The following is a 25,211-nucleotide window of genomic DNA, read 5'->3' as shown; positions in this document are numbered from 1 at the left end:
CCTGTCACCCAGAAACACCCACACCCTGTCACCTAGAAACACCCGGTCACCCAGAAACACCCACACATTGTCACCCAGAAACACCCTGTCACCCGGAAACACCCACACCCTGTCACCCAGAAATACCATGTCACCCAGAAACACCCATACCCTGTCACCCAGAAACACCCTGTCACCCAGAAACACCCACACCCTGTCACCCAGATACACCCTGTCACCCAGAAACACCCACACCCTGTCACCCAGAAACACCCACACCCTGTCACCCAGAAACACCCTGTCACCCAGAAGCACCCACAGCCTGTCACCCAGAAACACCCTGTCACCCAAAAACACCCACGCCCTGTCACCCAGAAACACCCACAGCCTGTCACCCAGAAACACCCACACTCTGTCAACCAGAAACACCCACACCCTGTCACCCAGAAACACCCTGTCACCCAGAAACACCCACACCCTGTCACCCAGAAACACCATGTCACCCAGAAACACCCACACCCTGTCACCCAGAAACACCCTGTCAACCAGAAACACCCACACCCTGTCACCCAGAAACACCCACAGCCTGTCACCCAGAAACACCCACACCCTGTCACCCAGAAACACTCTGTAACCCAAAAACACCAACGCCCTGTCACCCAGAAACACCCACACCCTGTCACCCGGAAACACCCTGTCACCCAGAAACACCCACACCCTGTCACCCAGAAACACCCACACCCTGTCACCCAGAAACACCCACACCCTGTCACCCGGAAACACCCTGTCACCCAGAAACACCCTGTCACCCAGAAACACCCACACCCTGTCACCCAGAAACACCCACACCCTGTCACCCGGAAACACCCTGTCACCCAGAAACACCCATACCCTGTTACCCGGAATCACCCTGTCACCCAGAAACACCCACACCCTGTCACCCAGAAACACCCACACCTTGTCACCCGGAAACACCCTGTCACCCAGAAACACCCACACCCTGTCACCCGGAAACACCCTGTCACCCAGAAACACCCTGTCACCCAGAAACACCCACACCGTGTCACCCAGAAACACCCTGTCACCCAGAACCACCCACACCGTGTCACCCAGAAACACCCTGTCAACCAGAATTACCCACACCCTGTCACCCAGAAACACCCACACCCTGTCACCCAGAAACAGCCACACCCTGTCACCCAGAAACACCCTGTCACCCAGAAACACCCACACCCTGTCACCCAGAAACAGCCACACCCTGTCACCCAGAAACACCCTGTCACCCAAAAACACCCTGTCACCCAGAAACACCCACACCCTGTCACCCAGAAACACCCACACCCTGTCACCCGGAAACACCCTGTCACCCAGAAACACCCACACCCTGTTACCCGGAAACACCCTGTCACCCAGAAAGACCCACATCCTGTCACCCAGAAACACCCACACCCTGTCACCCGGAAACACCCTGTCACCCAGAAACACCCACACCCAGTCACTCGGAAACACCCTGTCACCCAGAAACACCCACACCCTGTCACCCAAAAACACCCAAACCCTGTCACCAGAAACACCCACACGCGGTCACCAAAAAACACCCACACCCTGTCACCCAGAAATACCCACACCCTGTCACCCTGAAACACCCTATCACCCAGAAACACCCTGTCACCCAGAACCACCCACACCGTGTCACCCAGAAACACCCTGTCACCCAGAATCACCACACCCTGTCACCCAGAAACACCCACACCCTGTCACCCAGAAACAGCAACACCCTGTCACCCAGAAACACCTGCACCTGTCACCCATAAACACCCTGTCACCCAGAAACACCCACACCCTGTCACCCAGAAACACCCACACCCTGTCACCCAGAAAATCCCACACACTGTTACCCAGAAACACCCAAACCCTGTCACCCATAAAATCCCACACACTGTTACCCAGAAACACCCAAACCCTGTCACCCAGAAACATTCGGACCCCATCACCCAGAAACACCCACATCCTGTCACCCAGAAACCCCCTGTCACACATAAACACCCACACCCTGTCACCTAGAAACATCCGGTCACCCAGAAACACCCATACCTTGTCACCCAGAAACACCCACACCCTGTCACCCAGAAACACCCTGTCACCCTGAAACACCCATAGCCTGTCACCCAGAAACACCCTGTCAGCAGAAACACCCACACCCTCTCACCCAGAAACACCCACACCTTGTCACCCAGAAACATCCACACCCTGTCACCCAGAAACAGCCACACTCTGTCATCCAGAAACCCCTGCAGCCTGTCACCCAGAAACACCCTGTCACCCAGAAACACCCACACCCTGTCACCCGGAAACACCCACACCCTGTCACCCAGAAACACCCACACACTGTTACCAAGAAACACCCACCCCTGTCACCCAGAAACATTCGGACCCCCATCACCCAGAAACACCCACATCCTGTCACCCAGAAACACCCACACCCTGTCACCTAGAAACACCCGGTCACCCAGAAACACCCACACATTGTCACCCAGAAACACCCTGTCACCCGGAAACACCCACACCCTGTCACCCAGAAATACCATGTCACCCAGAAACACCCATACCCTGTCACCCAGAAACACCCTGTCACCCAGAAACACCCACACCCTGTCACCCAGATACACCCTGTCACCCAGAAACACCCACACCCTGTCACCCAGAAACACCCACACCCTGTCACCCAGAAACACCCTGTCACCCAGAAGCACCCACAGCCTGTCACCCAGAAACACCCTGTCACCCAAAAACACCCACGCCCTGTCACCCAGAAACACCCACAGCCTGTCACCCAGAAACACCCACACTCTGTCAACCAGAAACACCCACACCCTGTCACCCAGAAACACCCTGTCACCCAGAAACACCCACACCCTGTCACCCAGAAACACCATGTCACCCAGAAACACCCACACCCTGTCACCCAGAAACACCCTGTCAACCAGAAACACCCACACCCTGTCACCCAGAAACACCCACAGCCTGTCACCCAGAAACACCCACACCCTGTCACCCAGAAACACTCTGTAACCCAAAAACACCAACGCCCTGTCACCCAGAAACACCCACACCCTGTCACCCGGAAACACCCTGTCACCCAGAAACACCCACACCCTGTCACCCAGAAACACCCACACCCTGTCACCCAGAAACACCCACACCCTGTCACCCGGAAACACCCTGTCACCCAGAAACACCCTGTCACCCAGAAACACCCACACCCTGTCACCCAGAAACACCCACACCCTGTCACCCGGAAACACCCTGTCACCCAGAAACACCCATACCCTGTTACCCGGAATCACCCTGTCACCCAGAAACACCCACACCCTGTCACCCAGAAACACCCACACCTTGTCACCCGGAAACACCCTGTCACCCAGAAACACCCACACCCTGTCACCCGGAAACACCCTGTCACCCAGAAACACCCTGTCACCCAGAAACACCCACACCGTGTCACCCAGAAACACCCTGTCACCCAGAACCACCCACACCGTGTCACCCAGAAACACCCTGTCAACCAGAATTACCCACACCCTGTCACCCAGAAACACCCACACCCTGTCACCCAGAAACAGCCACACCCTGTCACCCAGAAACACCCTGTCACCCGGAAACACCCACACCATGTCACCCAGAAACACCTGCACCTGTCACCCAGAAACACCCTGTCACCCAGAAACACCCACACCCTGTCACCCAGAAACACCCACACCCTGTCACCCAGAAAATCCCACACACTGTTACCCAGAAACACCCAAACCCTGTCATCCAGAAAATCCCACACACTGTTACCCAGAAACACCCAAACCCTGTCACCCAGAAACATTCGGACCCCATCACCCAGAAACACCCACATCCTGTCATCCAGAAACACCCTGTCACCCATAAACACCCACACCCTGTCACCTAGAAACACCCGGTCACCCAGAAACACCCACACCTTGTCACCCAGAAACACCCAAACCCTGTCACCCAGAAACACCCTGTCACCCAGAAACACCCATAGCCTGTCACCCAGAAATACCCTCACCCTGTCACCCAGAAACACCCACACCCTGTCACCCAGAAACACCCACACCCTGTCACCCAGAACTACCCACACCCTGTCACCCAGACACACCCACACCCAGTCACCCAGAAACACCCTGTCACCCAGAAACACCCACACCCTGTCACCCAGAAACACCCACAGCCTGTCACCCAGAAACACCCACAGCCTGTTACCCAGAAACACCCACACCCTATCACCCAGAAACACCCACACCCTGTCACCCAGAAACACCCTGTCACCCAGCAACACTCACAGACTGTCACCCAGAAACACCCACACCCTGTCACCCAGAAACAGCCACACCCTGTCACCCAGAAACACCCTGTCACCCAGAAACACCATGTCACCCAGAAACACCTGCACCTGTCACCCAGAAACACCCTGTCACCCAGAAACACCCACACCCTGTCACCCAGAAACACCCACACCCTGTCACCCAGAAAATCCCACACACTGTTACCCAGAAACACCCAAACCCTGTCACCCATAAAATCCCACACACTGTTACCCAGAAACACCCAAACCCTGTCACCCAGAAACATTCGGAACCCATCACCCAGAAACACCCACATCCTGTCACCCAGAAACACCCTGTCACTCATAAACACCCACACCCTGTCACCTAGAAACACCCGGTCACCCAGAAACACCCACACCTTGTCACCCAGAAACACCCACACCCTGTCACCCAGAAACACCCTGTCACCCAGAAACACCCACACCCTGTCACCCAGAAACACCCACAGCCTGTCACCCAGAACTACCCACACCCTGTCACCCAGAAACACCCACACCCAGTCACCCAGAAACACCCTGTCACCCAGAAACACCCACACCCTATCACCCAGAAACACCCACACCCTGTCACCCAGAAACACCCTGTCACCCAGCAACACTCACAGACTGTCACCCAGAAATACCCACATCCTGTCACCCAAAAACACCCTGTCACCCAGAAACACCCACAGCCTGTCACCCAGAAACACCCACACCGTGTCACCCAGAAACACCCTGTCACCCAGAAACACCCACACCGTATCACCCAGAAACACTCTGTCACCCAGAAACACCCACACCCTGTCACCCAGAAACACCCTGTCACCTGGAAACACCCACACCATGTCACCCAGAAACACCCTGTCACCCAGAAACACCCACACCCTGTCACCCAGAAACACTCTGTCACCCAGAAACACCCACACCCTGTCACCCAGAAACACCCTGTCACCCAGAAACACCCACACCCTGTCACCCAGAAACACCCACACCCTGTCATCCAGAAACACCTGTCACCCAGAAACACCCACACCCTGTCACCTAGAAACACCCTGTCAGCAGAAACACCCACACCCTGTCACCCAGAAACACCCACACCTTGTCACCCAGAAACATCCACACCCTGTCACCCAGAAACAGCCACACCCTGTCACCCAGAAACACCTGCAGCCTGTCACCCAGAAACACCCACACCCTGTCACCCAGAAACACCCACACCCTGTCACCCAGAAACACCCACAGCCTGTCACCCAGAAACACCCACACCCTGTCACCCAGAAACACCCACACACTGTTACCCAGAAACACCCGCACCTGTCACCCAGAAACATTCGGACCCCGTCACCCAGAAACACCCACATCCTGTCACCCAGAAACACCCACACCCTGTCACCTAGAAACACCCGGTCACCCAGAAACACCCACACCTTGTCACCCAGAAACACCCTGTCACCCAGAAACACCCACAGCCTGTCACCCAGAAACACCCACAGCCTTCACCCAGAAACACCCACACCCTGTCACCCAGAAACACCCTGTCACCCAGAAACACCCACACCCTGTCACCCAGAAACACCCACACCCTGTCACTCAGAAATACCCTGTCACCCAGAAACACCCACACCCTGTCACCCAGAAACACCCACAGCCTGTCACCCAGAAACACCCACACCCTGTCACCCAGAAACACCCTGTCACCCAGAAACACCCACACCCTGTCACCCAGAAACACCCACATCCTGTCACCCAGAAGCACCCACAGCCTGTCACCCAGAAACACCCTGTCACCCAAAAACACCCACGCCCTGTCACCCAGAAACACCCACACCCTGTCACCCGGAAACACCCTGTCACCCAGAAACACCCACACCCTGTCACCCTGAAACACCCACACCCTGTCACCCAGAAACACCCACACCCTGTCACCCGGAAACACCCTGTCACCCAGATACACCCTGTCACCCAGAAACACCCACACCCTGTCACCCAGAAACACCCACACCCTGTCACCCGGAAACACCCTGTCACCCAGAAACACCCACACCCTGTCACCCGGAAACACCCTGTCACCCAGAAACACCCACACCCTGTCACCCAGAAACACCCACACCCTGTCACCCGGAAACACCCTGTCACCCAGAAACACCCACACCCTGTCACCCAGAAACACAGCCATTTTCCAATTCGGCAATGATAAAATTATAACTAAATTAAAATAGCACAGGTGCTGGCAGTGTGAAATGTAAAGCAGTTGTGAAGAAAGGTCATTGATGAACTGAGACGTCAATTCTGTTTCTAATTTCACATTCAATCTCTGCCTGCTGAGTATTTCCAGAATTTCCTGTTTTCATTTGTACAAATAGAATAAAATTAACTTAAATAATGCAGCATATTCTGCTGGAGAGAGTTAGTGAGACTAACCCCCAGGCTGGGAGTGTTGCAGCCTCCAGCGTTTGGGTTCAGACAGAGTCCAATCTGCAGAGATGAATGTCTCCCTGTGTGTGCTGGCTACAAATGAAGTTTGACTCTTTTTGACACAGCTCTCTGATTACAGCCAGGAAGAAACTAGAATGGAGCTCTCAATCTCACCAAGGTGATGCAGATATGGGAACTGAAAATATCTCACTGGTGTTGTCTGCCAAGCTCTGCGGCTGACAGCAGTGCCGAGCATTGAAGCTGTGAGGCTGGTGCACATTGATTGTCACTGAGAGACAGGCGGAGAGAAAGAAACTCATTCAACAGTACTGGTGAAAAAATGACAGGTGCTGATCACAGAGAGAGGTGCAGAACATGAGGGAGTGGGTATGAGGGAGAGACAGAGAGTGAGTGGGAGATAGAGAGACAGAGGGAGAACATAAGAAAAGAAGAACATAAGAACTAGGAGCAGGAGTAGGCCATCTGGCCCCTCGAGCCTGCTCCACCATTCAATGAGATCATGGCTGATCTTTTGTGGACTCAGCTCCACTTTCCAGCCCAAACACCATTACCCTAAATCCCTTTATTCTTCAAAAAACTATCTATCTTTATCTTAAAAACATTTAATGAAGGAGCCTCTACTGCTTCACTGGGCAAGGAATTCCATAGATTCACAACCCTTTGGGTGAAGAAGTTCCTCCTAAACTCAGTCCTAAATCTACTTCCCCTTATTTTGAGGCTATGCCCCCTAGTTCTGCTTTCACCCGCCAGTGGAAACAACCTGCCCGCATCTATCCTATCTATTCCCTTCATAATTTTATATGTTTCCATAAGATCCCCCCTCATCCTTCTAAATTCCAATGAGTACAGTCCCAGTCTACTCAACCTCTCCTCGTAATCCAACCCCTTCAGCTCTGGTATTAACCTAGTGAATCTCCTCTGCACACCCTCCAGTGCCAGTACGTCCTTTCTCAAGTAAAGAGACCAAAACTGAACACAATACTCCAGGTGTGGCCTCACTAACACCTTATACAATTGCAGCATAACCTCCCTAGTCATAAACTCCATCCCTCTAGCAATGAAGGACAAAATTCCATTCGCCTTCTTAATCACCTGTTGCACCTGTAAACCAACTTTTTGCGACTCATGCACTAGCACACCCAGGTCTCTCTGCACAGCAGCATGTTTTAATATTTTATCATTTAAATAATAATCCCTTTTGCTGTTATTCCTACCAAAATGGATAACCTCACATTTGTCAACATTGTATTCCATCTGCCAGACCCAGCCCATTCACGTAGCCTGTCCAAATCCCTCTGCAGACTTCCAGTATCCTCTGTACTTTTTGCTTTACCACTCATCTTAGTGTCGTCTGCAAACTTGGACACATTGCCCTTGGTCCCCAACTCCAAATCAGCTTTTTAAATTGTGAACAATTGTGGGCCCAACACTGATCCCTGAGGGACACCACTAGCTACTGATTGCCAACCAGAGAAACACCCATTAATCCCCACTCTTTGCTTTCTATTAATTAACCAATTCTCTATCCATGCTACTACTTTCCCCTTAATGCCATGCATCTTTATCTTATGCAGCAACCTTTTGTGTGGCACCTTGTCAAAGGCTTTCTGGAAATCCAGATATACCACATCCATTGGCTCTCCGTTATCTACCGCACTGGTAATGTCCTCAAAATATTCCACTAAATTAGTTAGGCACGATCTGCCCTTTATGAACCCATGCTGCGTCTGCCCAATGGGACAATTTCCATCCAGATGCCTTGCTATTTCTTCCTTGATGATAGATTCCAGCATCTTCCGTACTACCGAAGTTAAGCTCACTGGCCTATAACTACCCGCTTTCTGCCTACCTCCTTTTTAAAATAGTGGTGTCACGTTTGCTAATTTCCAATCCGCCGGGACTACACCAGTGTCTCGTGAATTTTGGTAAATTATCACTAGAGCATTTGCAAGACAGAGAGAGAGACAGAGGGAAAGACAGAGAGGGAGACAGTGAGGGAGTGGGAAACAGAGGGAGAGACAGAGGAACAGTCACAGAGAGACAGAGGGAGAGACAGAGTGGGAGAGAGAGACACACAGAGGGAGTGAGAGAGGGAGAAGAGGAAGGACAGAGAGGGAGTGAGGGAGAGAGCCAGGGACAGAGAGAGCGAGACAGAGAGACAAATGGACAGGTAGAGAGAACGAGAGAGAGAGTGAGCGGGAGTGAGTAGAGACACAGAAGTTGGAAGACAAAGGGAAAGAAAAGATGGGGTGGGAGATGTGGGGGAGGGGCAGGATGGGATGGAGAGTGGGAGAGAGGAGACTGAGATGAGTTGGAGGGAGAACAGGAGGGGAGAGAGGGAGAAGAAGAGAGGAGAGCAAATGACGAGTAACATTCGAGAGAGGCCGTGAGAGGGAGAGAGTGCAAGTGGGAGACAGAGATGAAGAAGACTGCCCACTGTATCTTTTTCCTCACAACGGTTTGATAAGTATCTCTGACTGAATATCCTTCTGCAGGCTACACTCTTTCAAACAGCTTCATCTCACCTGATAGCTTTGTGCTGGCTCTGTGAGACTGTTCATTGGTGCAAGAGCCGAAGCTGACTCTTCAACCTTTATCAGTGTTTTGGGTGTTTGTCAAACTGTGTGACCACTTCCTTGTCACACTATTCCCCTTCCACCAAGTGAGTTGCTGTTGCTTTGTTTAACAGTTATTCCTGTCAATCCCTTGGTGTCTGCATCAACTTGAAGCTTCCCGAGTTAACCTTTTGTCTGTTGATAACTTCTATAAATCTCCATTTGGAGTTGATTGCAAGCTTTATTTGAAGAAACGTTACCTTCTGTTACTTGCTCCCTCTGCTCCCACAGCTTTGGTTCCTCATTAATTAGTCTTACAATTTTGAGCAGTTTGTTTTGTACCCTCTGGCATCGCAGCTACTCTGGCACTCTCATCTCCTGATGAACTTAACTCCCCAGTTCTTGCTAATACTTTGTGGACACTCAGGAAGCTGGAGGTTATGTTATGGAGATGCTCCTTTGTGGCCTGAATAACAGCAATAAACCTCAAGGGACCGAGGCAGAAGGAAAAGCAGAATCAGCTCGGAGATGATAGTCTCACTCAAAGAGGCCACGGCTTTCTCCATCTGGGAGATGGAAAAATTCAGAGCGCCGCAGAGGAGCATTCGCCTGGAACTCAGGCACATGGGGCGCGATCTTCTCAAACGGGAACAAAGTCCCCTAGCGAGCGCGTTTAGTGTGTTTCCCGGCATTCCCACTCCCGAGAAACACGTGGCTATTCAATGCGACTCGTGTTGAATAAGGGCCTGAAGGGGGAGGGCGCGGTCGAGGCCGCACATAGCCCCGTTTTTTACAACGGGGGCTTTGCTCGCTGGAACGGCCAGTTGTCGCGAGAGATCGGTACGCTATTTTGAAATGCCTTCTTGATCTCCGAAGTCGACAAATAAAATCCATGAGCTCCACCTGGGCACCATGACAGTGCCCTTGCCAGTTAGCAGTGCCACCGGGGCACCATGACAGTGCCCTTGCCAGTTAGCAGTGCCACCTGGGCAACTTGGCAGTGCCAGAATGGCACACAGGCATGCAGCTGGGGGCCTCCGTCCCCTTGGATCGGAGGCCCCCAGTACCACTCCGGTACCAAATGGCGCTCACCCGAGATTCCCGAAGGGAAGGTATTGAATCCCCAACCCTCAGGTACCTCGGGAATCTGCACATTAGAGTAAGGCTAGCTGCCTCCTTCTAATGTACAGATTTGCAAAAAAGTGATCCCGCCCATTGTGGGTGGGATTCCCCTTGCAACGTTGAATCTTGTGAAGCGTTGCGAGCCAGGTGGACCGCGAGAGTGGGGTCTCCCAGCTTTCACCGGCCACGTTGCGCCTCAGCGAGATGCTTTTCCGGCGCAACGTGGCCGGAAGATTGCACCCGTAGTCAGGATAGAACATAGAACATAGAACATACAGTGCAGAAGGAGGCCATTCGGCCCATCGAGTCTGCACCGACCCACGTAAGCCCTCACTTCCACCCTATCCCGTAACCCAATAACCCCTCCTAACCTTTTTGGTCTCTGAGGGACAATTTATCATGGCCAATCCACCTAACCTGCACGTCTTTGGACTGTGGGAGGAAACCGGAGCACCCGGAGGAAACCCACGCAGACACGGGGAGATCGTGCAGACTCCGTACAGACAGTGACAGCGGGGAATCGAACCTGGGACCCAGGCGCTGTGAAACCACAGTGCTAGCCACTTGTGCTACTGTGCTGCCCTCGGGAAGTCTGATAGGGAAGTCAGATTTTTATTCTGTACCTTCACCATGCTGTACTTGACTTTGAAGTACCTAATAGGGTAATTATGTAGAGGAAGCTTTACTTGGTGCCTAGCTTGGGTTTGCAATATGCTGTCAAATCTGATTAACCACATGCAAACATGGGAATGCAGCAGGCAATTCAGCCCCTTCAGCTCCATTCAGTTAAACCATGGCTGATCAGTATCTTCATTTCCCCACCTGGATTCCATAATCTTGAACACTCTTGGCCTAACAAAAATATATCAAACTCCGTTATAGGCATTTCAATTGACCTCCAGCTTTAACTACCTCCTGGATGAAGAAATACTTCCACCATCACCCTCTGAATGGTCTAACTCTAATTTTAAGGTGCTTTTTTCTTTTAACCATATTATGGACATAGGATCAACTTCTTTGATTGTATCAAACACCTCAATTTGATCATCATTCCTGCAGGGAATAGTCTATGAAACCGGTGGGTGACACAGTGGTTAGCACTGATGTTTCACAGCGCCAGGGACCCGGGTTTGATTCCAGCCTTGGGTGACTGTCTGTGTGGAGTTTGTACGTTCCCCGCTGCCTGCTGTGGGTTTCCTCCGAGTTTTCCGGTTTCCTCTCAGAATCTTAAAATGCGTAGGTTAGGAGGGGTCACAGGGATAGGGCGGGGGTGTGGGCCTAGTTAGGGTGATCTTTCGGAGGGTCGGTGCAGACTCCAAGGAACGATTGTCCTCCTCCTGCACTGTAGGGTTCAATGGTCCTCGTAATCTAATCTTTTTCGCACTAATGCCATTCAGCTTCTCCGAGGCCCTTCCACTGTCAAAACCAGCCTCTGCTCCAGGATCACCTTGGTGGGGGTGGGGTGGGGGGAGGGGATGGAAATCCACTGCTTCTGATCTTCAGTACCAACCTTTTCGTAAAACCTTCTCCCCCCACCCTCACCTTCAGCAACACGTGTGTGGAGCTGATGAGAAGCTGTCCTGTGAGCCGACATCAGCCTCTGGCACTGGTGCGCTTCCTGCACACTGGAATATTTGATCATTTTGGAAAGGCAGTGACACAGTTTTTGTGCCGCAATGACATGTTTCTGTTGGCACAAACCTCTCGCACATTCAGTTGGCAGTGCCTGCTGAGTGCAGATCATTGCTGAAAGCAAACCCACTGAGTTAGCAGCGTGCCAGCTTGGCTGAACCAGCAGACTCTCTGACCAAATGCAGCACGCAAGTGGCCAGAAGCTGCCAGGGAAAAATATGTGGGAAATGTATGGCAGCCATAGCAGCAGTGACAGTGACCCACCATAGCTTCATTTCAAATCAGTCTCCAATCCGAGACAGCAAGACATTGCTCACAAATTTAAGAAAAGCAAAGTCAGCACCAATTAAGATCTACAAACTTGACAAATTAGATGAGGAGTTATTGTTTCCACTGGCAGGAGGTGAGTCACTGAAGGACACAGATTTCTAACGGTTGGCAAAAGGACCAGGGAGGGAGAAGAGATGATAAAAGCAAATGACTGCGGATGCTGGAATCTGAAACAGAAACAGAAAATGCTGGACAATCTCAGCAGATCTGACAGCATGTGTGGAGAGAGAAGGGAGCTCTCGAGTCTGGATGACTCTTTGTCAAAGCTCTTGGGTTCGGGTTAGGGAGAAGAGGAGGTTGTTTAACAGAGTGAATTGCCGGGTGTTGGAGTACATTGGCGGGATGGCGCCAAAGGCCTTCCACGCCAGCCGGCAGGGTGCCAACCACTCCGGGGCGGGCCTAGCCTCTAAATGTGCGGGCCTAACCCCTAAAGGAGTGGAGGATTCCGCACCTTTGGGGCGGCCCCCGCCGGAGTAGTTCATGCCACTCCGTCCCGCTGGGACCCCCCGCCCCGCCGGGTAGGGGAGAATCCCGCCCATATAGATTTATGTTCTTTGTCAACACTACAGGCTGGATTCTCCGCCCCGCCACTTTTCAGCCTCGACCCGCTGGTGGGATTCTCTGTTAAGCCAGCCGGTCGATGGGGTTTCCCATTGTGGGGCAGCCCCACGCCGTCGGGAAACCCCCGGGCTGCCGGCAAAACGGAGAATCACGCCGGCGGAGAATCACGCCCCATATCTTTGGCTATCTTGGAGAACAAGACAAGGAATATAACAGTCGCCACACTCTGGTGCCTGTTCGGGTACACAGAGGGAGAATTCAGAATGTCTAATTCACCTAACAACATGTCTTTCGGGACTTGTGGAAGGAAACCGGAGCACCCGGAGGAAACCCACGCAGGCACGGGGAGAACGTGCCAACTCCACTCAGACAGTGACCCAAGCCGGGAATTGAACCCAGATCCCTGGCGCTGTACACAGCAGGAACACAAAGCCCCATTTCACCATGACAGCTCATACTGTGAGCAGTTTAGGTATTCCCGGACCCAAATGATTTTACTAGCCTATTTCTGGCAAAGCCACCGAAGGAGGGAAATCTATTTCCCTGCAAGACATCAAACATTCTCACTAAAGAGAGATTACCTTTCCGTGCCTGAAACAGTTAAACAGGAATTCAGTTACATTCTAATGGAAGATATTTGGATACATCACTCATAAGTAAAAACAGTCTACCTCTTTTAGTCGTGGATCCTTTGTCATTTAAGATTTCCTAACTGAGTGTCCAGGATTTATAACTTATTCAAAGTAAAGCTACACAGTTTATTTTTAGTGATAGTTTACTAAAAAGCCTTCTAGATTTATTACATACAAAAGTGCAAAGTTTAAAAATATAAATTGGTCAGCACTCCTTTGTTATCTGCTAACTGACTAACTTCTTTCGGAGTCTTAATACACAATGGGTGGGATTTTCGTTGGTTGATGCCGGAATAGGGAAAGGCGATTGGGCAGAGAATCATGCGTCAGGTGAAATTTCTAATACATTTCTAGGTTTAATAGAAACATACTTACAAACACCACGATGGTCTTTGCTTGCCAAACAGGCTGCAGAACAGAACTTAACTACACTCTTAGCAGGATGAATGAGTGAATGCTGGTCCTGCGAATCTGTCCCTTCTTTATACTCATTTTTCCTCTTCTTGTGAACGGTCCTTCTTGTGTCTTATCTTCATAACTGAGCGCTTTTTAGAGTTTAATGGCCGTGTTCATCAACAATCTGTGATTTAATGGGCGGGATTCTCCGACCCCCCCGCCGGGCCGGAGAATCGGCAGGGGGGGGGGGGCGGCGGGAACCCCGCCCCGACGGCGGTTGCCGAATTCTCCTGTGCCGATTTTTCGCCGGGGGCGGGAATGGCGCCGCGCCGGTCGGGAGCCGTGGCAGCGGCCCCTCCGGCAATTCTCCGGCCCGCGATGGGCCGAGTGGCCACCCGTTTTTGGCGGGTCCCGCCGGCGTAAAATACACCAGGTCCGTACCGGCGGGACCTGGCCCTGCGGGCGGCCTGAGGAGTCCTCGGGGGCGGGGGATCTGGGGCCCCCATGGTGGCCTGGCTCGCGATCGGGACCCACCAATCCGCGGGCGGGCCTGTGACGCGGAGGCACTCTTTCACTCCGCGCCGGCCGGTAACTGTCCTCCATGGCCGGCGCGGAGAAGAACCCCTCTGCGCATGCGCTGGGATGACACCAGCACACGCTGGCGCTCCTGCGCATGCGCCAACTCGCGCCAGCCAGCGGAGGCCCTTCGGTGCTGGCTGGTACGGCGCCAACCCCGCCGGTGCAGCCTAGCCCCTGAAGGTGCGGAGGATTCCGCACCTTCCGGGCGGCCCGACACCGGAGTGGTTCACGCCACTCCTCGCCGCCGGTACGGCCCGTCCCGCCGGGTAGGGGAGAATCCCGGCCAATGTCTTTACTATTAGCTTGAGTGTCAGATGTTTCAAATATAAAATATGCGAATTGGTCTCCATTTTGTTTATTCCTTGTGTGTCAAGATTCTAAATTTATAGGCTTTCAGATGGCCACTATTACACGTTAAGTTATCTTGTGTGTCAATCGTTATATAGCTAAAACAGAAAGTCGCTTAATTAATTCTATTCACTAGCTCTATATACTGTCCTTCGTTCTGGCTTGTGGTTATAACTGCAGCGAGGTAATTAGAAGAATTTGTGGTTTGTCAAATCACAAGGATCTTCTGCAAGGTTTTGTTTGTCTGAAGCAACTTAATTGATCTAGGGGATGAGGTTTTTGCAGCTGCTTAATGGCTTCTTAAAGACATTTCCGCTATAGTGGTTTTATTCCACTTGAATTAAAACATATTGGGCGGGATTCTCCATTTCAGAGCCTAAGGGCGGCATTCTCCGTCAGCCAAAATCTGCTGGCACCCACATCCCGTGATACCCCTGGCGCCCTGCCCTCCGCACCCCTGGTCCTTTCAGTGCCCGGCATCGTTGGGGCCTGTGGCCCTTGTGCCCATCCCTGCTGCCAGTGGTACCATTGGTTGGTGTTACCCATGCCAGCGGTACGAACAGCGGCCCTATCTGGCATCCTTCTGTAGGGGCTACTGTGGGTATTGGCAGCCCGGTCGTGCCTCTGCATGTCCTATCTCCTCTCTCTCCCTGTTTCCCGATTTTTGAAAACACAATGAAAGTCGCCATCGGGAATTGCACCCGACGGAGGCACAGCATCGCAGAGGCCCCGGAGGATACCGGGTAAGGCCCGGTAATGATATGCGGGTGGCATTTACTGTACATTCGGGGTAGAATGCATTGATGCCGCTGTCAAGGCACTGGAGCATGGCATTCTGTCAGGTGCCTGGAACTGGCCACAATTTCCACCTGACGCGTAATTGTCCGCCCAATCGTCTTTCACAATTCTGGCGTAGGCCAATGGAAAATCCCTCCCATTGTGTATTAGTTGTTGCCCCTTATAAGTGTCTTTATTCTAATTTGAATTCTGTGGACTGTGTGATATCCATCACAATACCTGTTATAATGCCTATGCCAACATGTTGGTCCTGCCACTGTCTTTCCCTCTGTGTTCCCTTCCTGGGTTATTTTGTGGACCAACAACTTGTATTTATAATGCATCTTTAACATAGAGAATCATCCCAAGTTGCTATACAAGGCTGCACTGTAACCTCTCCAGTCTATAAATCTATTGTTCAGAAACACCAGTTATCAAGACATTTTGTGACTGGATGTAGAAGCCAACTATTTTCTAATACACCTGATAGGCAAAAGATAGCTATTTAGCATAAATATTAAGCCCCAGTCTTTTTAAATACCCATTTTAAATTCACTCATAACCTCAGGTCATCTCAAAACATACAGAGACACAAAAACAGCATGAATCAGCATAATTCCATTAAAGATTAAAACAGAACATTTGCAAGACAGTTTGACACTATACTTGTGCTGTCAGATCAAGGACAGAACAACACCATAGCAACGCCATAGTAATATGAAGGCACCATTGTTCACAATGCAGATAACAGCTAAGTCAGCAGATGACCAGCTTAAGCTGGTCGCGATAACAACACAGAATCGCATTCCATAACATGCACAAGTATTCAGACATGAAACATTTAAAACTAATGTTGCACATTGAAGATTGACAGCTAACCGTCAAATCAAACTCATTTGCTTCTAACCCAAACCAATTAGGATTACATAGGGGTGTAGCTAGATGGCTAAAGACTGATATGATTTAGTATAACAGTGTGGGTCCGTACGGCCATTTTTATCCGGATCATTCTATACTTTGATCTAAACTATTCTCTATCTCTGTACTTTCATTTTTCCACTCTAACTCTTGAAATAAATGCAAGCTGTTTGCCGTAAGCAGGAAACCATTTCTGTATTATTTTCAAAGTTAAATTGTGTACAAGTTGCTTTTCTTAAAGTCCTTTTTGCTAGCCGGACTTATTAGAGAATAAGATTTAAGTGATTCTCAATTGTAATCAAATAGAGGCAATAAATGATTCTTATTTGCACCCAAGAAGTGTTAACTCAAATTTCTACTGTGTTTTAGTGTTCGCAAGTGCCAGTAGATCCGCATGGTAGATCTCTTTCACTGGACCCTTGACATTATTGGCAGCATTTTAGTTCAGTACGTGGGGTGTAAATATGGAAATTACACTATTTAGTCCATTCTACCGGTTAGAAATCATTTTTTTCACTATTTCAGGTAAATATTTACATCCATGCTGTTTTCTGATTCACATACTAGTCGTTAGGCGTTCTCATTTTATTCTATAATCCAGAAAACTCTAAAATCCAGAAATTGCCCAAGCCCTCTGCAATGGAGAGGTTACAGTGTTTTAGTAGCTTCATGAAAGAGGTACGTGTTAAGGAACATCTTAAAATGGAGAGACAGGGGGAGAGATTTAAGGGGGTGTTCAGATTCTTGGCCTAGACAGCTGAAAACAAGGCCGTCAATAGTAGAATGATAAAAATCGGGAAGGGCAGAATTGGAGGAGCAGTGAAGAGCTGGAGACTGAAGAGCTGGAGGAGGTAGCTGGGATTAAGAGGGGCGAGATGGGGGTGAGGAGGGGTGAGGTGGGAGTGAGGTGGGGGTGAGGTGGGGGTGAGGTGGGGTGAGGTGGGAGTAAGGTGTGGTGAGGTGGGAGTGAGGTGGGGGTGAGGTGGGAGTGAGGTGGGGGTGAGGTGGGGGTGAGGTGGGGTGAGGTGGGAGTAAGGTGGGGGTGAGGTGGGAGTGAGGTGGGAGTGAGGTGGGGGTGAGGTGGGGGTGAGGTGGGGGTGAGGTGTGAATGAGGTGGGGACGAGGTGGGAGTGAGGTGGGAGCGAGGTGGGAGTGAGGTGGGGGTGAGGTGGGGGTGAGGTGGGGGTGAGGTGGGGGTGAGGTGGGAGTGAGGTGGGAGTGAGGTGGGAGAGAGGTGGGAGAGAGGTGGGGGTGAGGTGGGAGTGAGGTGGGGTGAGGTGGGAGTGAGGTAGGGGTGAGGTGGGAGCTAGGTTAGGGTGAGGTTGGGGTGAGGTGGGGGTGAGGTGGGGGTGAGGTGGGGGTGAGGTGGGAGTGAGGTGGGGGTGAGGTGGGAGTGAGGTGGGAGAGAGGTGGGGGTGAGGTGGGGTGAGGTGGGAGTAAGGTGGGGTGAGGTGGGAGTGAGGTGGGGGTGAGGTGGGAGCGAGGTGGGAGCGAGGTGGGAGCGAGGTGGGGGTGAGGTGGGAGAGAGGTGGGAGAGAGGTGGGGGTGAGGTGGGAGTGAGGTGGGGTGAGGTGGGAGTGAGGTAGGGGTGAGGTGGGAGCTAGGTTGGGGTGAGGTGGGGGTGAGGTGGGGGTGAGGTGGGGGTGAGGTGGGGGTGAGGTGGGAGTGAGGTGGGGGTGAGGTGGGAGTGTGGTGGAAGTGAGGTTGGGGTGAGGTGGGGGTGAGGTGGGAGTGAGGTGAGGCTCCTTTGTGGGAGAAGACGAGACTCCAGATTATCTGGCGATGATTAGATAGATAAGAATGGAACCAGGTGAAAGCACTCCCACCCAGCTGAATAACCATGGAGAGGGGCTGAGGGAAAATGGTGTGGTTAACTGTGTCAGAGGGCTGCAGACAGTTCCAGGAGGACAAGGAAGGAAAGTTCACCTCTGTCACAGTCACATGGAATGTCATTTGCTTTGTGTTCCATTTTCTGTTCTGGTCTCTTCTGTTTACCTCAGTTGGCCTTCAGTAGCTTTGTGCTGCCCTCTGATATAGCTGGGTTGGAATGGTAAGTGTGGTGATGGTGATCTGGAGCAGGGTAAGGAGTGGGTGATGGTGAGTATGGGGGTGTGGGAGAATGGAAGTATGGGGGTGAGGTGTGGGCATGGGGGTGTGGGGCATGGGATTATGTAGTGCGTAGGGGTAAAGAGGTGCGACGGGGGTACGGGAATGTGGAGGTATGAGGGTATGGGGTGTGGGATATGGGGGTATGGGGATCTGGGGACATGGGGTGTAGGAAAATGGGGTATGGAGGTAAATGGGTATGGGGGTGTGAAGGTATGGGGGCCTGGGATGTGGGGTGTGGAGGTGTGGGTCATGCAGTTATGGGGTGTGGGGTTATGGGCTATGGGGTGTATGGGATATGAGTTGTGGAGGTATGGGGAATGGGGTGTGAATGCGGTGGTTTGTGATGTGGGATATGGGGAGTGGGGGTATGGGTTGTGAGGGTATGGTGTATGGGGTGTATGGGGTATGGGTTGTGCGATATGGGGAGTGGGGGTAAAGGTTGTGGGGGTATGGGATATGGTGTATGGGGGATAGGGTGTATGGGGTAAGGGTTGTGGGGTATGGGGGTAAGGGATATTGGGGTATGGGGATATGGGGTGTGGAGATATGGGGCGAAATTCTCCACCAACGGCGCGATGTTCACCGACTGGCGCCAAAAACGGCTCCAATCAGACGGGCATCGCGCCGGCCCAAAGGTGCGGAATGCTCCGCATCTTGGGGCCGAGCCCCAACATTGAGGGGCTAGGCCAGCGCCGGTGGGATTTCCGCCCCGCCAGCTGGCGGAAATGGCGTTTGTTGCCCCGCCAGCTGGCGGAAATGGCGTTTGGTGCCCCGCCAGCTGGCGCGGAAATGCGGCGCATGCGCGGGAGCGTCAGCGGCCGCCGACAGTTTCCCGCGCATGCGCAGTGGGGAGAGTCTCTTCCGCCTCCGCCATGGTGGAGGCCGTGGCGGAGGCGGAAGGGAAAGAGTGCCCCCACGGCACAGGCCCGCCCGCGGATCGGTGGGCCCCGATCGCGGGCCAGGCCACCGTGGGGGCACCCCCCGGGGTCAGATCGTCCCGCGCCCCCCCCCAGGACCCCAGAGCCCGCCCACGCCGCCTGGTCCCGCCGGTAAATACCAGCTTTGATTTACGCCGGCGGGACAGGCAATTTCTGGGCGGGACTTCGGCCCATCCGGGCCGGAGAATTGAGCGGGGGGTCCCGCCAACCGGCGCGGCCCGATTCCCGCCCCCGCCCAATCTCCGGTACCGGAGACTTCGGCGGGGGCGGGATTCACGGCGGGCAACGGCCATTCTCCGACCCGGCGGGGGGTCGGAAAATGACGCCCATGGGATGTGGGGATATGGGGTGTGGGGTAGGAACAATCTATAATTCAAAAAAAGATCCATGGAGATGCTGTGATGTCACGGCAGAGTTTTTCCAGTGGATTTCAACAGTGTGGCGAATGGCACAGCTATACAGGCACAAGACTGAGAGACAGAATGAAACTGCATTTGGAGAGGCAGGGATTAATCAAGAACAGTCAGCATGGTTTTGTTCAGGGGAGGTCATGTAGATGAGGGAAATGCATTTGACGTAGTCTACTTGGACTTTGGCAAGGCTTTTGATAAGGTCCCAGCTAGGAGACAGATAGCCCATGGGATCCAAGGAAATTTGGCAAATTGGATCCAGATTTGGCTGAGTGGCAGGAAGCAGGGGGTGATGGTCCAGGGTTGTTTTTCTGGCTGGACACCTGTGTCCAATGGGGTCACGCAGGGATCAGTGTTGGGCCGTTGCTGTTTGTGGTTTATACAAATGATTTAGATATGAATGTAGGAGGGTTGATCAATAAGTTTGAGGATGATACCAAATTTGGTGGGGTGACAAATAATGAGGAAGATAGCATTTGATTACAGGAGTATATAGACGGGCTAGTCAGATGGGCTGATCAGTGGCAATTTGGATTCAATCCGGATAAGTGTGAGGTGATGCACTTGGGCAGGACAAACAAGGCAAGGGAATACATAATAAACGGCAGGACCTTGGGAAGCACCAAGGATCAGAGAGATCTTGCTGTGCATGCACACCAGTCCCTTACGGTAGCAGAACAGGTGAATACAGTTGTTAATGTGAGAAATGAACATTCTGTGTTGTTTTTACATGTATATACTCTGGTTCACAATTAAGATGTCAACAATGAAGCATGATGGGAAAATTAACATGTCAAGTTCTGAGTAAGCTATAGTGAGCGAATTATTATAACGATGGACCAGAATGACCTTCGGGGAAGAACGGAATGAACAATAACAGAACTTGCTAAGCAAGGGGGAGATAGCAGGTGCAAGCAAAGGGCCTCATTCTTATCTTTAACTGCCGGTCCAAGGATGTACCAGGAGCGGATAGAACTCACTATGCAAGGGAGAGACCAAATAAGGGATCACTGATAAGGGAACTGCCCTTTCTATAGTTTGTGGGATGTGTTTCTCAGGGATGGTTTCCCACGGATTGTATTTTCATGGATTGTATATAACAAAGTGATGCTGTGTGAATTCTTTGTGTCTGCTATTGCTTACTGGAGGCACCCGCTCTTGCAAGATCGATAATAAATACTTCTTCAGAATTTGACTAAGTGTAAATATTTTATTAAGTGAGCAGTGTTTCTCACATTAAGAAGGCATATGGTATACTTACCTTTTTAGCTGAGGCACAGAATTTGAGAGCAGGGAGGTTATGCTGGAACTGTATAAAACATTGGTTAGGCCACAGCTAGAGTATTGTATGCAGTTCTGGATTGTTTTCCTTGGAGTAGAGGAGACTGAGGGGGGACATGTTGAGATGTACAAAATTATGAGGGTCATAGATAGAGTAGACAGGACAGGAAGAAACCTTTCTCCTTGGTGGAGGGATCAATGACTAGGGGTCATAGGTTTAAGATAAGGGGCAGGGGATTTAGTGGGGGGGGGGGGTGAGGAAAAACATTTTTGCCCGGGGGATGGTGGGAGTTTCGAAATCGCTGCCTGAAAGGGTGGTGGAGGCAGAGACCCTCAACATTTAAGCTATATTTAAATGTGCACTTGCGATCTCAGGGCATTGAAGGCTATGTACCACATGCTGTAAAATGGGATGAGAATAGTTAGGTGGTTGCTTTTGACAGGAGCAGACACGATGGGCTGAAGGGCCTTTTATTTGCTGCATGACCCTATGACTCAATGTTGTTTGGGGAGGTGGAATCATTTGGGATGACCCCCCATTCAGAGGGGTGTGTTCTTAACTTGTGACCATCCATTCGTCTGTCCCCCCCTCCATACCCCTGCTGTGTGTTGTCTGTTTGGAGATGGTCTGGCTGTTTTTGGGTTTGGAGACCGGAGCAGTGGAGGTTTATAGGGAGGTGTTTCAGACAGTGTGGTACCTCCAACGCTCTCAACCGTACCCAATCTGACCTAGGTGTACATAGTATCCTGGGTTTTATTAATAGGGACGTAGAGTACAAGAGCAAGGAGGTGATGTTGAACTTATACAAGACACTAGTTAGACCTCAGCTGGAATATTGTGCACAGTTCTGGGCGCCACACTCTAGGAAGGATGTGAACACATTGGAGAGAGTGAAGAAGGGGCTTACAGGAATGGTTCCAGGAATGAGAAACTTCAATTATGAGGATAGATTGGGGAGGCTGGGACGGTTCTCCTTGGGGACAAGAAGGCTAAGAGGATATTTGATAGAGATGTACAAAATCATGAGGGGGTTGGACAGAGTAGATCGGGAGAAACTGGTCCCAATCGTAAAAGGATCAAGAACGAGAGGGCTCAGATTTAAAGTGATTTGCAAAAGAAGCAAATGCGATGTGAGGGAAAAGCTTCTTCACACAACGGGTGGTTGGGGTCTGGGATGCACTGCCTGGAAGTGCGGTGGAAGGCAGGTTCAATCGAGGTATTCCAGAGGGCAATAGAAGATTATTTGAATAGAGACATTGTGCAGGGGTACGGGGAAAAGGCAGGGGAAAGGCAGTAAGTTATGATGCTTGTTTGGATTGACAGTGGATCACGATGGGCTGAATGGCCCCTGCACCGTAACCATTCTGTGATTCTGTGAATGCTAATGCCACTGAAATCTGAGGATAAAGGAGATTTAGAGGGTGTGGATACACATTGACAGGAGAATAAATGTGCAAATACAGGAGAGGAGCATAGGGATCCGGGGATGTTTATAACAAATCACAAAAACTAGTGACACACATTAATAAAGGCAATTGGTATCAAACCTTGATTAGACCACACTTGGAGTAGTGCGAATAGTTCTGGAATCATTATAAATAGCATCTGAGGAACAGGAGAAGGTGCAAAGATTCACATGAATGATGTTATATCAGAGATTAGAACTATCATGAAGCATTCAACAGGCTGAGGTTCTTTCCTATAGAAAAGGGAAGATTGAGGGGTGACCTGATGAGTATCTTTAAGATAATGAAAGGATGTTGTTGGTGAGAAAATTCTGTCTCCCACATTATATGATTGTGGGACATGTTGGTGGGAAATCCTACTTTTTACAATATATAACTAATTCTTAACTATGTTGCAAATTGTATCTAACTCTGCAGATCGATGTACTTTCTGTGTCTGCTACTGGAATAACAACCCTGTGTGCAAAACAAATGACTCATCGGCAGGTGCGTACTCAGAGACAATGGACTGTTATCAAACTTTGCCCAAGACGTGAATGCCTTAAGGTATCCCTGCTCTGCCCGGCTAGCCACAAGCTGAAGAATTAGTAACAACACTAATAACCATTTACGGCATGGACTGAGATAATGGAGGACTAAATTGTTGCATGTAATGAATTGTGACGCGAATAAAGGTGATTGGCTGTATGTAAATGAGATTACAAACTGATTTTGCTTTCGAATCTGTATATTAACCCGTGTGAGCCTGAGCTCAAGTGAGAAAGAGTGCTGTCTAAAGGCTGCGGAGCCTCAGCCCTTTCTCCCAGAATTCTGATATAATAAACTGCTTCTTTACTCATCCAAAAGGTCTTCGTGTGAATATTTTCACCTCTAACAGATGTGATAGAGTCAGTGTAGAGACACTGGACGGGACTCTCCGTTTCAGAGACTAAAAGCATTGACCCCGGGACTGAATCGGTGGACTTCGACAACCACTAAAGTGGTGCAGGTTCCAGAGAAATTCATGATCCGTTAAAGGGCTAGTACCGGTAGCACGTGGAACTCATGTGATTCCAATGAAAAATGGTGATCAATTCGTCAGGTCGGGATTGACACTCGAGAGGCTGACAAGCTGCAGCCGACCTCCACTCCTCACACACACTCATTCCTGCCACAAGATGGCAGCGTGGAGAGCAGCGCCTCGGTTCGTGGATGCTGAGCTGGAGACCTTGATGGACGCCATAGATGTGAAGCGGGCCACCCTGTACCCCAGGGTGGAGGCCGGGAGTATTATTTTGAGACCCCAGAAGCGGCTGAAGACTTCATTAAGGAGCATAAACTGGGGGAGAACTGAGTGGACAATGCTTGGGAACCGGGGTGCTGGCACTACGTAATGGTCGGGAGCATGTTTGAAGTGGGTGTAGGGATTGGGGGATTTTCGCCTGTTTTTGTGGGGAGGTGGTTTCTGTTCAATGTTGAGATTGTAAGGAGTTGTAGGGGTGAAAAATTTATGTGGGGATGGATGTTCCCATCCCCCCTCCTGTTTTATGGGACTGTTTGTGTTTAACATCCGTTTGTTTGCTTTTGGAGCAGGCTACCTGGAGTTCAGGAGAAGTCCTTGTTTGGGTGGGGGAGGGCAAGGCCAGCAGGAGGCCTTCTTCTTTGAGCTGAGGAGTGGCGGGGGGGGGGAGGTCATTAGGATGTGCCTTTGGGCAGGGGCAGCTGCGCTAGCAGGTTATGCTGGTGAAAGGAAGTGAGGTGGTGAGGGAGGGGGGTGGCCGGGGGGAGGGGGGAAAGGGGAAGTGGGGGAGGGGGAAGGGGAAAAGCGGGTGGAGGTTTCTGCACATGGCAGGGGGTGAGACATGACATGGTCAAGGGCGAAGAAAGGGGCCATCTGGGATGGGCTAGGTACAGAGTGGAATTAATTGGGCAGGAGTTAAGTGGGGAAGATGACGGACGGTAGAGGGGATTGGAGGCGCAAGCCTCCGGTAAGGTTGGTAATGTGGAATGTCCGGGGACTGAATGGGCCGGCTAAAAGGTCGCGGGTGTTCGCGCACCTCAGGAGCTTGAAAGCGGGGGTGGTCTTTCTGCAGGAGACACACCTCCGTGTGAAGGACCAGGTTAGGTTAAGGAAGGGGTGGGTTGGGCAGGTTTTTCACTCGGGGTTTGATTTGAAATCGAGGGATGTGGCTATTTTAATGAGCAACAAACTGGGATTCGTGAGTGCGAAGGAGGTGAGGGATCCAGGTGGGAGATATGTGATTGTGAGTGGGGTATTGGAAGGGGCACCGGTAGTGTGGGTAAATGTGTATTCCCCAAATTGGATGATGTGGGTTTTATGAGGGGGTTGCTGGCAGCAATCCCGGATTTAGCCTCGTACCAGTTGA

At 51.3% G+C, this 25,211-nt stretch overlaps 1 protein-coding gene and 1 long non-coding RNA gene across 2 annotated transcripts in view; one reads left to right on the top strand and one right to left on the bottom strand.

Annotated features, from left to right (window-relative positions):
- The window catches only part of LOC140410788 (uncharacterized), a 139,027-nt gene extending 115,337 nt beyond the window's left edge, over positions 1-23,690 (top strand). Inside the window, exon 2 of the long non-coding RNA XR_011940737.1 lies at positions 23,263-23,690. This is a non-coding gene — a long non-coding RNA (uncharacterized lncRNA). The remainder of the gene's footprint in view (positions 1-23,262) is intronic.
- The window catches only part of LOC140410780 (leucine-rich repeat-containing protein 75B-like), a 394,334-nt gene that overhangs the window by 263,265 nt on the left and 105,858 nt on the right, over positions 1-25,211 (bottom strand). The window lies entirely within an intron of this gene.

This window comes from Scyliorhinus torazame, chromosome 1 (genome assembly GCF_047496885.1).
Source record: "Scyliorhinus torazame isolate Kashiwa2021f chromosome 1, sScyTor2.1, whole genome shotgun sequence".
NCBI classification, from domain to species: domain Eukaryota; kingdom Metazoa; phylum Chordata; class Chondrichthyes; order Carcharhiniformes; family Scyliorhinidae; genus Scyliorhinus; species Scyliorhinus torazame.
This window is presented reverse-complemented; position numbering and strand designations above follow the sequence as displayed.